Genomic DNA, 13,295 nt, shown 5'->3' with positions numbered 1-13,295 from the left:
ACCGCGGCTCAGGGGCCTTAAAGGAGACCACACTAGTCTTTAGAAGTGCGAAGTCGGCTTTGAGAAGTTCTTTACTGTGGTCTTTTTCATTTCGGTGGGGGCGGGATGAGGACCTCCAGCGAGATTAGTTTGTGATCAAATCTCACCAGTGAGGGTATACTTCCGGTGTTGAACATTGTGCTCCCATGTTCGTGATGATGAGATCAAGTATGTTTTCTCCTCTTGTGGGGATGGTGACTAGTTGTTCCATGGCATTTGAGTTTATGAATTCCAGGAACTTTTGGGCTAGAGTGTTTGGGCTTGAGTAGTGTTCCCAGTCTATATTAGGGTAGTTGAAGTCACCTAGTATGATGGTGTTCGGAGATACATTTATCCCCTCCAGTGTTTTCAGGAAGGCCATATGAGGTTCCTGAGTTTGCGAGGGTGGCCTGTAACATGCTACAAATTGCAGAGCAGTCTTGCCTATGGTTAATTGCTCCTGGATGGTTTCCGATGCATCGTGCGATGCCACCAATCTTGAGGTGCGGGTGTCCTTGATGAATATGGATACCCCTCCTCCTTTCTTGGTATTGTCCAGGTTTTGGGGCCGGAACACATGATATGAGGTAAAACCTGATAGTGCTGGGGTGCTCTCAGGAGCCTTGAACCAGGTTTCTGTCACAGCACAGACATCGATGTTCTCCATACTGAGAAGGGCCTCGAGTGCGTGCATCTTGAGGTTGAGACTTCTGGCATTGAGCAGCATTACCCTTAGTTTTTTTTCTTTGTTTTGTTCTAGGGTGGTAGGTTTAGAATTTGAGCCTTGCCTAAAAAAGGCACTATGGGGGTGGCAAGAGCCTTTGCCAAAATCCGGAATCCCAGGGGTGACAAGTGCAAGCCGTCCCTTGCGAAGCAGCGTGTTTTGTCCAGCATGTCATCCCAGGCAGACAGACATTGGATCCCCTTTGAATGACACCAGAGTTTAAGCCAATTGTTAAAGCTGATCATCTTATCTCTGTATTGTGGCATCATTCTTGGTGAAGGTAGGATACTGCTCAAGGTCAGGGTCATACCTGCTTGGGCTACATAATCAGAGAGCTCCTCTATGTCTCTTTTCATGTAGTCGAAGGAGGTACGTCTCAGGTTGTTAACACCAGCCTGGACAATGATTGAGTCGTACTTGTACCTGCTGTTGAGAGACCTGAGTGCATGCGTTATGTGGCGGATTCTAGCACCCGACAGACAGCTTACTGTGACCTTCTCCTTACTCAGTCTGGTGAGCGGGATGTCAGTGTGTCTGACTATGGAGTCACCAATGACTAGTGTGTCTGGCATTGCGTTTGGTCTTAAGGGCTGTGACTGCTTGACACTCTGACTGTGTGGTCTATGTGTTGCAGGTGTTGTGTTCTGAGGTGGTAGTTGTTTGGGTGTCTGCTTTGGTGGCCTCTGCTGTTTTGGTAGATTTTTGATCAGAGCCTCCGAGTATGTCTTTGTGTGTTTATGTGTATGATTTGAGGTTGTGATGGTATTATGTGAGACTGGGTCTATAGTGGTGTGGTTACCTTCTCCTCCTGTCTGGTCATGCCAGTCCTATATATATACACACACACATACATACACACATATATACCCTGTTGTTTTTGATAAATGCCGTGGAATCTTTTATATCCACTTAAGCTACCATCAACTCATGCTTATGGGACCTTAGTTTAAATTAGGCAGCAACTGAATGTGCCAAAATATAAAATAATGAATATAAGGTGAAAGACCAGATGAGAAAGAAGGGAATGTGGAAAATGCATAAATATAGTTGCAAGTACAGAAAACTTCTGGAAGAACCTCATGTTGATCAAGACTGAATGCAGGAATGGTTAAGGAGAGGCATATTCAAATCAAGAGATGAAAGGTTAATATTGGCAGCCCAAGATAGTGGACTATGTAAATGTTGGTTTACAAAGTCCATTGAACATGTGGGAGAAACAGACAAATGTAGGTTTCGTAAAACTGAATTGGAAACAGTTGCACACCTCGTTGCTGGTTGTGACATACTAATGGCAGAAAGAATGTATACTGAAAGGCATAATAATATGGCAAGACTGTTGCAATGGGGATTGTGCAAACATCATGGTACTGAAGTGGTTGAAAAACACTGGAAACATGAGCCACAAAACATCATAGAAAATGATGAAGTCTATATCATATGAGATCACCCATTATGAACAGTTCAAAAGATAGATGCTAGAAAACTGGATACAGTGGTCCAGGAAAAGAAGACAAAAGTAGCATTGATCATTGAAATCACCATACCCAGCAACTACAGTGTCTTGCATACAGAGAGACACAAAGTCATAAAATATTAGGATTTGCAGGCAGAAACAAGAGCAATGTAGAAGAATGATACCCAGACAGTTCCAATAGTAGTAAGAGCAAAGGGGCTTATAAAAAAGAATCTGCAATTGTATTTAGGCATGCTACCAATACATGTAACCCCATACAATTTGCAGAAGGAGTCATTACTGAGCACATTGTGGGTGCCTCGAAGAGCACTTCTGGCTGATACCAAAGATTGAAACAATTCAACCACCAAGAACAAAAAAACTGATGTGAAAAACAAGAGAAGCGGCTCAGGAAAAGTGCCAGCGTCCACAAACAAGTATTTAATAAAATCAATGTCCTTTATATTTAAAAGTCCAAAATAAGCCAAAAAACAAGAATCAACAAATCCAAGTGTAAAGCGCTTTTCGTCTGTTAATATAAACAGACTTCTTCAGACAAATGCACTCTGTAAGTCAAAGGGAATTTAAATGCAGCACAAGTAGTCACATGACAGATGTTACTTAAAGTTAACTCTTTCAGAGTCAGAGCAGTGCTGACTTGCTTTTCACCTTTTAAAGAGAAAGACAATCTGCAAAAATCAAGAAAACCTAACAAGTGATTTGAGTTAAACACAGTGGTTCAATGTGTTTCATGCATTGCATTCTAGTTATTTTACACTCTACTTCTCAAAAGCGGGAAGTGTATATGTGTACTACTACAAACCAGGATGTTATATCAACAAGCATTAATATATAAAAACATACAAATGCTAATGTTGAATGTGTTGTCAGTGCCTTTGTGTGAAGTACTGAACAGGGCTACAGTTATGTCCCAGATGTATAATAAGTCTGAATATTGAGAGGGTGCCCATACGTATAACGCTGTCGCACTACATTCCCCCCCACACACACACAAACAACAACAATGTATTAAACCATGTGTAGAGTGTGTATTTAATACCTGTCCTGTCAGAACAGGGTTAAACACTTATTAAAACAATATCATTAAATAGTAAACAAACTGCCTTAAAATGTACTAAAACACAACAAGTAATAGACACCTATCTTCTGGTTGGTCAAATGCGAAATATGCGCATTGGAGGACTGTGTGCATTAAGTGCAAAATTGTACACCTAACGTAACCAATTCTTAAATTTAAGTATACAGGCGAGCAAATAAAATTTGTTCAATCCTGGTGGATGGCATGCATCCAAACGTAACTGCCATAAAAGTTCTATCTTTTCTAAATTTAGTGAACTGGAGCCACCTCTAAGCATAGTATGGATTAAATTGTCCTGATCTTGTATTTGCTCAATAACGTTAAATTTAAACTAATGGTTGGGTTTTTCCATACAGTGCTTTGCTAGTGCATTCTCTTGTTTGTGTCTACTAATTGCGAATGTGTGATCGTAGATCCTGTCACAAAGCCTTCTGTCAGTTTTCCTGACATAGAAGGCTGGGCATAGTTGACATAAACACAATAATCCCCGTTGTACAGAACCCAATGAAGGCAGTCCCATGAGCGTTAGTGTTGGTAATAATGTAGGTAGGCTCTTCAGTCCAAAAAAGTCTCAAACACCAAGTTTATTGACAAAAAGCAGTAATTCCATTAAGCGCTTTCATTTCCAAATACACGGAAACTTCATCAGAATAAAACTGCCATTGTATCAACCCACATATATAACAGAAAATCAATTAATCCAATTAAGTCATTAAATCAAAATGCTTAAATTTAAAGTACTGCCACCTGAAATTATAATGAAAATATCGTCCAAGTACTGGGTATAAAAGAAAATACTATTCTTCAAATTTGTATTTTCAAGAACAAATTTATGTTCCCAATGGGCCATAACTAAGTTGGCAAAACTGCCTCCACATGGGGAGCCCATAGCTACCCCAATTTTTTGTAAGTAAATGTTGTTGTTAAAAGCGAAGAAATTGTATTCCAAAACTATACCCAAAAGTTATTCAATCAGTCTTTGCTCAGAGTCACTTGCTCCTTTTAAACTGATGAATTTAACTATCCACTCGATACCTGTGTCGTGGGGAATAGACGTATAAAGGTCACAAACGTCAATAGTTAAAAAATTCTTTTCATCATTATACTCAAGGGTGTTGATTTGTTCGAGGAATGACCATGAATCTTTGCAAATTTGTTTTTCTTTACTTACGTACATTTTCAGTATGGAGTCAATCACCTTAGCACAGGGGTATGTGATAGATTGACGAGCGTCTACCAATGCTCTCATAGTGGGGTCATTGAGGTCTTTGTGAATTTTGGGCAACCCAAATAAGGAGGGTAGTCAGGGTGATGGCAAGTTTAAATAATTGTTGATATGTATATCAGTCAGTGAGTCGATAAATAAGTCATTAATAAACATTTTTATTCTATTTTGTGCTATGTTTAACTCATTTAAACTCACTTCTTGGTAAGCCTCACCTTCAAGAAGTTTGGTTATTTTATCAATGTATTGACTCCCTTCCATTACTACTAACCCGACACCTTTATCTGGTTTCACTATATGGATGGGTAGGTTTTTAAATTGTGTTAACTTCAATTTGTCCTCTGTGGAGACATTATGATGATCAGTAGAACAAACATTCTTACTAAACAATTTCCTTATTTCTATTTCTATTTCACACATGTGGTCAAAAAGGTGAATGAGTGGATGTATAGGTGGATTATAGGTGCTTGCTAACCTGAAGGCATACCTATCAGGTATCCCATCACCTAGTAAAACTGTTAGATTGAGCTTTCTAATATAAAGTTTAAAATCTAACAGAGTTTCAACCACATCACCCTTATTAGATGGAACAAAGTTAAGTCCATTTGCAAGTAATTCAACCAAACTGTTGTCCATGGTAAACTCAGTGTAGTTGTAAATGTTAAAGTCTCCTTTTGCGTTGGTAACAAGTTTGTAGTTGGTGATGGTATTGTCCGGTTTGTCTACCTCAACATCAGGGAGGTACCCCATTACCTCCTCCTGTTGCTCGCAGCTCGAGTGTTGTAAAATTTCCTCTGGTTCGCACTATGTCTGTTGCAACACCTCGCTGTCTGCCCTTGAAAGTTTTTTGACTGATGGTTACTAGAAGCACCCTCTGTTTCAATGTTCTCAGACCTGTCCCTGTTCGTCATGGGTGCAACATGGCTTGTCCCTAGTCTTGGTGATGTCAAAACGTTGTTATCCATGTCAGGGTCGTTGGTACCATAATCAGGTAGAGTGTCATTGATGTTACTAATAAAGTTGTTACGGGACTGGGAGAGAGGTGGTTTCGGGTAGGCTGTACCCTCCTCATAGTCCTTTAAATCTCTTCTGAGTTTTCTAAGTTTGGTTTCTTTCATTCTGTCAATTTGTTGGGAAATACTGGTAAAAATTTGTTGGTAGTCATACTGGTATCTGTCAAACACCGTGTCCTTTTTAATGTCCTTTTCCAATACATTTACTTCCTCAGTGAGGTGTTTAATTTGTTGAATAGTGTTTGCACATAATCTTTGGCAATTCTAAACCTTGGGTGTTGAACAACTGAATAATGTCTTTAAAAAACTCAGAACCTGGTTCTAGACCTGTGGGGTATTGCCAAGTGCGGAGACCTTTAGGGACAATGTTCTCTTTTATACAGGTTTCAAAATATTGCAATTCAAGTTGCAGTTTTTTAATTTTAAGTAGCTTAGTGTCAAAAAGTTTAAGTTTAAAGGAAATACATTACTTCCAGCCTGGTTTCCTGTAGTTGCATTTCTGCTCTGAGAGTTTAAACTTGGTTGCTCATTCAACCAAGTGGTTAGATCATAGGACCCAATAAGTCCCAAAGTAATGGTGCTTCCTGTAGTAATATCCCGGTTGTTGTTGTTGCCCATGTTGTAAGCAGTCACTTTATGGTTTCCATTTTGGACTTTTAAATATAAAGGATATTGATTTTATTAAATACTTGTTTGTGGACGCTGGCACTTTTCCTGAGCCGTTTCTCTTGTTTTTCACAAAGATTGAAACAATACTAATTTCATGAGCTAATTTCATTAGAAACATGAACTAATTTAATTTCATGAATTAATCATACTTTGACTTAGGAATGGGGTCCATTCCCATCATGGTTTTAGAAACCCAAAAGACTTGGAGAAATTAAAAAAAAAGACCTTAGTTTAATGTCTCATTAGTAGGACGAGCCATACTGTGAGTTAGACATTCAGAACTCTGAGTATGCTCCTCATAAAATTTTGGATTTCTGGAAAATCAGTGGGAAATCATTGAGGATTGAAGTAAAAAAATAATGGCAGGCATTTGAGTTTCAGAATTCGCATCCTTCAGAAAATCTGTGTTAACACAAAACTCATTATTCTATCAACTCTCTAAGTTTGTAAGAACAATATTTAAAAAATGTCCCTATTTTTGGGCCTTTGCCTTGAATTATTTATAGAGTTTTCCAGATTTCTTGCTCTACAAGGTTGAGAGGCACGGTGATGTTCTGTGTGGATTATGAAAAGACTATGTTGAAACACATATTTCAATTTGTCATTCCCTTATTATGTTTACAAGAAGCAGAATGCTTAATTTTTAACAGTAAATAAAGCTGCTTAAAATGAGGAACCTCTAAAGACTGTTTCTTTTGAAGATGGCAGCATACTTCTCTGCTGGCAGTAGTGATCAGAAAGTACAGTTGTGTAAGCTGAACTTAACAGTGGATGTTTGAATGAGCTCTGCTGTAGTAGCTTTAGTTAAATGGGTTATATCCTAGCAAGGAAATAACAGCCAGAAAGCTTCCAAAGCTTCAGGACACCTTCCATGCACCAGAATTGTCAGTCAGCTTGAGATGGGTTGGCTAAAAGACAAGCTGGGGTGCAAAGTCCTTCAGAGATTTCCTGCCAACAGGGAGAGGGAAGCTGAGCCCTGAAATGACAATGCTAGGAATAACAGAAAATAAATATCCACACCTTGGCATAAATAACACACCAAATAACAAACGGGACTGAGGGAGGGAGCAGCTACTGCAGCAGTGATCATTCAAACATCTGCAGTTATGGTATGTTTACTTACACAACTGTACCATGTTCATCATATTGATCACTGCTGTAGTAGCCTTAGCTATATGTGTAGATTACCATAGCTCATTGTATTTGGGAAGAGGTGGGGTAAGGATCTAGCAGCTCCTGGAGAATGGTCCTAGCAAAACTTCACGTAGACCTAGAGAAGGAATCAAGCTTATAGCAGTTTGCAAAAGTATGTACAGAGGACCACATAACAGCATTTAGAATACTTCTATAACCCAAACCTTTCCAAAAAGCTATAGATGAAGCCAAGGCCCTGGTAGAGTGGGCCTTGACCGTGCCTAGAATAGATTTATAATGGTGAGTGTAACAAAAGATAATATTCTCAGACAATCATTTGGAAGTAGTCTGTTTTGACACAGGTTGTCCCTTCTTACCTTCATAAGAAATAAACAAGTGATCTGAAGATCTGAAAGATTTACTTGTGTCAAGACAGTACCTGAGTTGTCTTGTGGCCATCCAAGAAATTAGGTATCCTTTCTCCCTCATTTTTAAGTTCAGGAAAAAAAATGTGGAGATGGATGATTTGACTTAAAGTAAACTCAGGTACCACTTCAAGGAATAAAAGGATTATTTCTCAAAGAAACCCTGTCCTTATGGAATATGAGGTAGGGTTGCCTCACCATAGAGCTTGCAACTCAGATACCCTTATGCAGAGGTTAGAGCAATCAGTAAAACTGTTTTCCATGTTAAGAACCTCAAGTTGGCCAGATTAGCTGGTTCAAATGAAGTAACTGTCTGCTTCTCTAACACATAATTAAAATTCCAAGTAGGGGCCACCAGTTTACTTGGAGGTCTCTTATGCAAACCCCCCTTCAAGAACATTTTGTCATGAGACTGACTTGAAAGAAGAGGATCTATGGGCAGACATGCTGAAATGGCTGATAAATGAACCTTGACAAAGGAATAAGAAAAGCCATAGGATACTAGCTCACACAAATACTATAAAACCAGTGAACAACTAGCCCTGGATTGGTGCTGGTTATTTTGTTGACATAAACAAGAAAAACTTTTTCATTTGCTAATATATGATTTTGTAGAAGCAGACTTTCTTGTCTCCATTACTACTTGCTCCACATCCTCAGAAAACAGGTGCCTAAAGGAATTAAGACCCTATCATCCAGGCAGTCAACTGAAGATGACAGATGAGGTGCATCAAATACCCCTGTTCTTGTGTGAGTAGATCCATTGTTTGAGGATGCTTGTGGTAGCTGCTCCTGGTTGTTTCCAAAAAAGAGAGAACCACAGTTGCCTGGGCCAGGAGGTAGTCACCACAATGATTTTGGGAGATTCCTTCTGAGTCTTTAGAAGTACTCTGGATATTAATGGAAAATGTAGAAAGGCATACAAGAACATTCCTGCACAAAGAAAAGAAAAGGCATCTGTCTTTCAGACCTTTTTGCATAACAGAATTTCACCAGTTGATTGTTCAGAGAGGAGACAAAGAGTTCTACTTGAGGAACTCCCCACAGATGGATCAAATCTTGGAAGACCCCTTGATCTAGTTTCATTTGTGAGGGTTTCCCTGGTCCTGCTCAGCTTGTCTGCCACACAATTTTGCTTCTAGGGAATGTAGGATCCCTGTAGATTGAGATTGTGCTGTGAACCTTTACCCAACGCTAGCATGGTTAGTCTGCAAAGGGGGTATGACCTGGGTCCCCCTTACTTGTTGATGCACCACATCATTGTGGTATTTTCTGTAACCACTTAAAGAGGTCCAGGGACCAAAGATGGTTCAGAGACCTGAGTGCCTTGATCAGGGCAAGCATCTCCTTGATATTTATGTTCTTGCTTTTGTCCATGGTGTCTTGCACTCTCTGCACTTTTATCCCTCCCAAAACTGCTCCCCAAGCAAAGTCTGAAGTGTCTGTGATGACTAATTGCTTTGGAGCAGGGATGGAGAAGGGGAGACCTGCATTTAAGGATATCTGTTGTCCCCACCAAAATATTTCTGTTCTGACAAACCCCAGTACTGGCATGTGAAAAGATAAAGAGTGTTGATGCTGGGACCAAAGAGATTTCATATAGCATTGTAGCTTTCTTATGTGCAGTCTTGACAGGGGTATCATGAGAATCATAGATACCATGAGACCAGAAATTCTGAGATATTCCCTCACAGTGACTGAAGTCTGAGTGGAAAACCCTAGAAATAGATGTACATAAAGATCTATATTTTTCCTGTGGAAGAAAAACTCTTTGAACTGAGGTTCTAGTTGATATCCCAGGAATAAAATCCTATGTGAGGGAGTCAAGAAAGACTTTTGAATGTTGTATTGGAATCCCAACGTGTAAGAGTTCTCTCACCCAAGAGAGAGATTCCTGACATTTTGAAAAAGACTTAAGAGGCAGGTCATCTAAATATGGAAAAATGTGGAAACCCTGTAGTCTGCAATGGGCTATAACTGGAGCCAGACAATTTGTGAAAGCTGCCAAGCAGAAAACAAAAACATTGACTGCTAACTAGAAGCATGGAGTAACGCAGAAACAAAACTTGAAAGAAAAAAATAATACAGGCTGCCACAACTGGATAACAGGAAGAATATTTATTAGCAAAAACCTTTTGCTGTAAATCAACAATGCTTCTTCAGGCCAAGAATACAAACTGAAAACCCATATTTATTATAAATAGCAACCAATCAAATTTTCCAACAGAATCATATGTTAAAAAACGTACATGAAATATGGAAATAGTGAGAGTTTTAAAACACCTATAAAATAGGGTTCCAGAACAGATCTCCTGAAGTCAATATAAAAGCACCCAATCAGAGATAGAAGATATAGATACATAGCCCCTCTGCAGTGAAAACACTGTGTAGTGTCCCCTCAAAAACAGGGGAGGATACTCCACACGTCAACACCTATCATTGGATAAAATTTTTAAATTAGAGAAGCTATTGGTCAAACAAAATCCAATCACTAATAACTTCTCGAAAACAGGCCCTTGATTGAATAGACAATAACAGTAAGCCTAAAATCATAAATAAAGCAATAAACATATCTATATTTATCAAAAACTTTTATCAAAAGTTCCAAGGTGATAGATTTGAACTGCTAACGTATACTAAAAATGAACGATTCATATAGTATTCTGGAAGTTAGCATGGCGTGGTTATCTAACTACTAAAAAACCCCTTGGAAAACCCTGTCATGTGCCAACTAGCCATTTCAATAAAAAAAAAACATGTCATAGAGTGTTCTCCTTGTTTGAACTTAGTAGAGCAATGATGCAGAATCAGAATCAAATGCCTTATCAAGTCTGATCTGTTCATGCAATCCTACAAAACACTGCAAGACCAAAGGCAACCTATCAAAAGGTGAATCCTAGCATATCTACCAGTAGGGGAACAAGGAAGTAATGCAGGTCAGAAACGGCATCAACAATCAAGTATACCTTCAGAATCAGATCTAAGACCAGTGTAATAAAAAGAGAAGTAGAACCTAAAAGAGTAAATAAATCTATATTTGTCAAAGCAGTTATCAAAAATAACAGAACATGAGATACAAGCAATTGCATATACTTAAAAATATAAATGATGCTCTAGACGTAAAAATTATGTAACTGTCCAATAACTGAAAAAATGCTTAAACAACCCTTTCATGTGCCAACTAGTTATTTCACTCATAAAACTTATCATAAAATTAATCACCATATCATATCTTATTAAAGAACACTGCAAAGTCTAAATCAAATGCCTAAATGAACGGGATCTGTCCACACATTCCTTCAACACAATACAACACCATGAGCAACTTTTTAGTGGGTAAATCCTAGCATGTCTATTAATGGGAAAACAAGGGAATGATACCTGTCAAAAACGATATCAGCATCCAATGCACATAAGATCATAAATCTAGAGCCAACGTATTAGAGGGTGAAGCAGACCCTAAAACTGGCGCCTATAATTAATATCTAATCATGCAACCTTGCAATCAATACAGCACCAAGGACAGCCTATAAAAAAGTGCTTCCTGGTATATCAGCCAATAAAAAAACAAGCACATAGCTCCACAAACAAACTTGGTGGAGAGCAGCACCCTAGTATGCACAACTAAGGGAGAACAGATGAACAACCCTAAAATAAGTTAAACATAGATTGGAATCCAGATAAACAACAAAAAACAAGCAACAAAGGACTTGTAAAAACCTGTTGAATCAAATGATCAGTATAACACTCCATCAATCATACATCACAGAAAACAGCTTATCAAACAGCAATTCCAGATAGGAAAAAAAAAACATTATCTATAAAAATAACTCAGAAAAATTTTGGAAAAAACAACAAATGAACATTCCAAAAAAACTGAAAAGCAACAATCCTAACATAAAATAAAATAAAATCGTAGTCCCATATACAGTGAAACTGCTATAAAGATAGATACTGCCACATTATAAACAAAATAACAACATAATAGAAAGCCAGAATGAAAACAAAAAAGTGATTGTTTTTGTTCTAGCTTTCTATTATGTTGTTATTTTGTGACCTGACAATGTGATCCAGACACACACAATCTTAAGAAATACCTGAAGTCTGGATGAATAGGCATGCGATGATAAGCATCTTTAAAGTCTAGTGTCACTAGGAAACTTGAAAGAGGAAGAAGAGGTAACAGGTTGTGAAGTGACATTGTGAATTTGGGCAGTATCACAAAGAGGTTTAGGAAAGAAAGGCCCAGAATTATCTCCAGGCATTTTTTTCTTTTTTTTTTTGACACTAAGAACATCCTTGAACAAACTCCCTGTCCCCCATGGTAAGGAGAAATTGGTTCTATCACTCCTTGGAATAGCATGTGATGATGAACAGGAGGAAACAGAAGAGTCTGATCTGTAGGATGAGGAATGAGCCCCTGGAGAGAAGAAAATTTCTACTACTGACGTCTGTAGCCCTGTTGAATGATTTTCAGAAACCATTTATTTGAAACAATCTTTTGCCAAAGAGAAAAATGGAGATTCAGACTTTCTGGAAGAGAATAGGGGCCAGGGTGGGAGGGGGTCAATAAGTCTCCTGAACAGTCATTCAGACTTGTTGGACAATCCTTGGTTTTGGTAGGTTTGAGACTTCTTTTTGGAACCTCCTTGCCACTTCTTCTTAAATGTCTAGGAGAAAGAAAATCCCTTAGACAATTTGGAAAATGAGGGCTGAAAAATTCATGAGAGATTCCCTGGTCCAGCATGCTCCTTTCATCACACTTTTTGATCACCTCTGCAGCAGAGTGGCCAAATATTAAATCTCTAAGGTAGAATTTACAATTTCATTTTTTAAATAATCTGTGAGGTTCTGAGAATGCAGCCAAGCAAACCTCCTTAAAACAGTACCAAGTGGCTATAGCCCAGGATGAAGTATCAACAGACTCATACATACACTGAAAACAATGAGTAGTGAGCAGTGCAACGGGAGAAACTTAAAGCAGTTTTTTTTTTTCTTCACAAAAAGAAACTGTAAATAAAACATTCCTCATAGTTTCACAATATCTTAAAACAACTTTAATATATGAGCCTGGCAATTTAAAATCCTGAAAATCAAAGCTGCAGAAGTATACACTCTTTTCCCATACCTATCAATACATTTCCCATCCTTATTAGAAAGAGTAGGATTGGAATTAACTAAATGCTTAGCAGCAGTGGAGTCAGTTTAGGTGACAGCTGCTAGGTCAGGCTTGGGAATAGTGTATAAACATTTAAAAGACTGCAGAACTTTATACATCCTATCTGTCTTTCTAGTGACAGCTTGTTGAGTATCAGGAAAATTGCAGATAGTAAGACACACATCTTGTAAAGCAGAAAGGACAGGAGGAATGGGTGTAGGTTCTGGAAAGTTCTTCTGTAACAACTCATAGTATTTTCTGAGGGACTGAGAAAACTCAGTGTTCTTCCACTGAAAACGCTAGGACATTCTAGCAATAGTCTCAGAGAAAGAGAAACCCCCACAGGAAAAATAAAAAACTGAGTTCTACTCTGAGTC

Source organism: Protopterus annectens, chromosome 1.part1, assembly GCF_019279795.1.
Source record: "Protopterus annectens isolate FY-2018-M chromosome 1.part1, PAN1.0, whole genome shotgun sequence".
Classification (NCBI taxonomy): domain Eukaryota; kingdom Metazoa; phylum Chordata; order Ceratodontiformes; family Protopteridae; genus Protopterus; species Protopterus annectens.
This window is presented reverse-complemented; position numbering follows the sequence as displayed.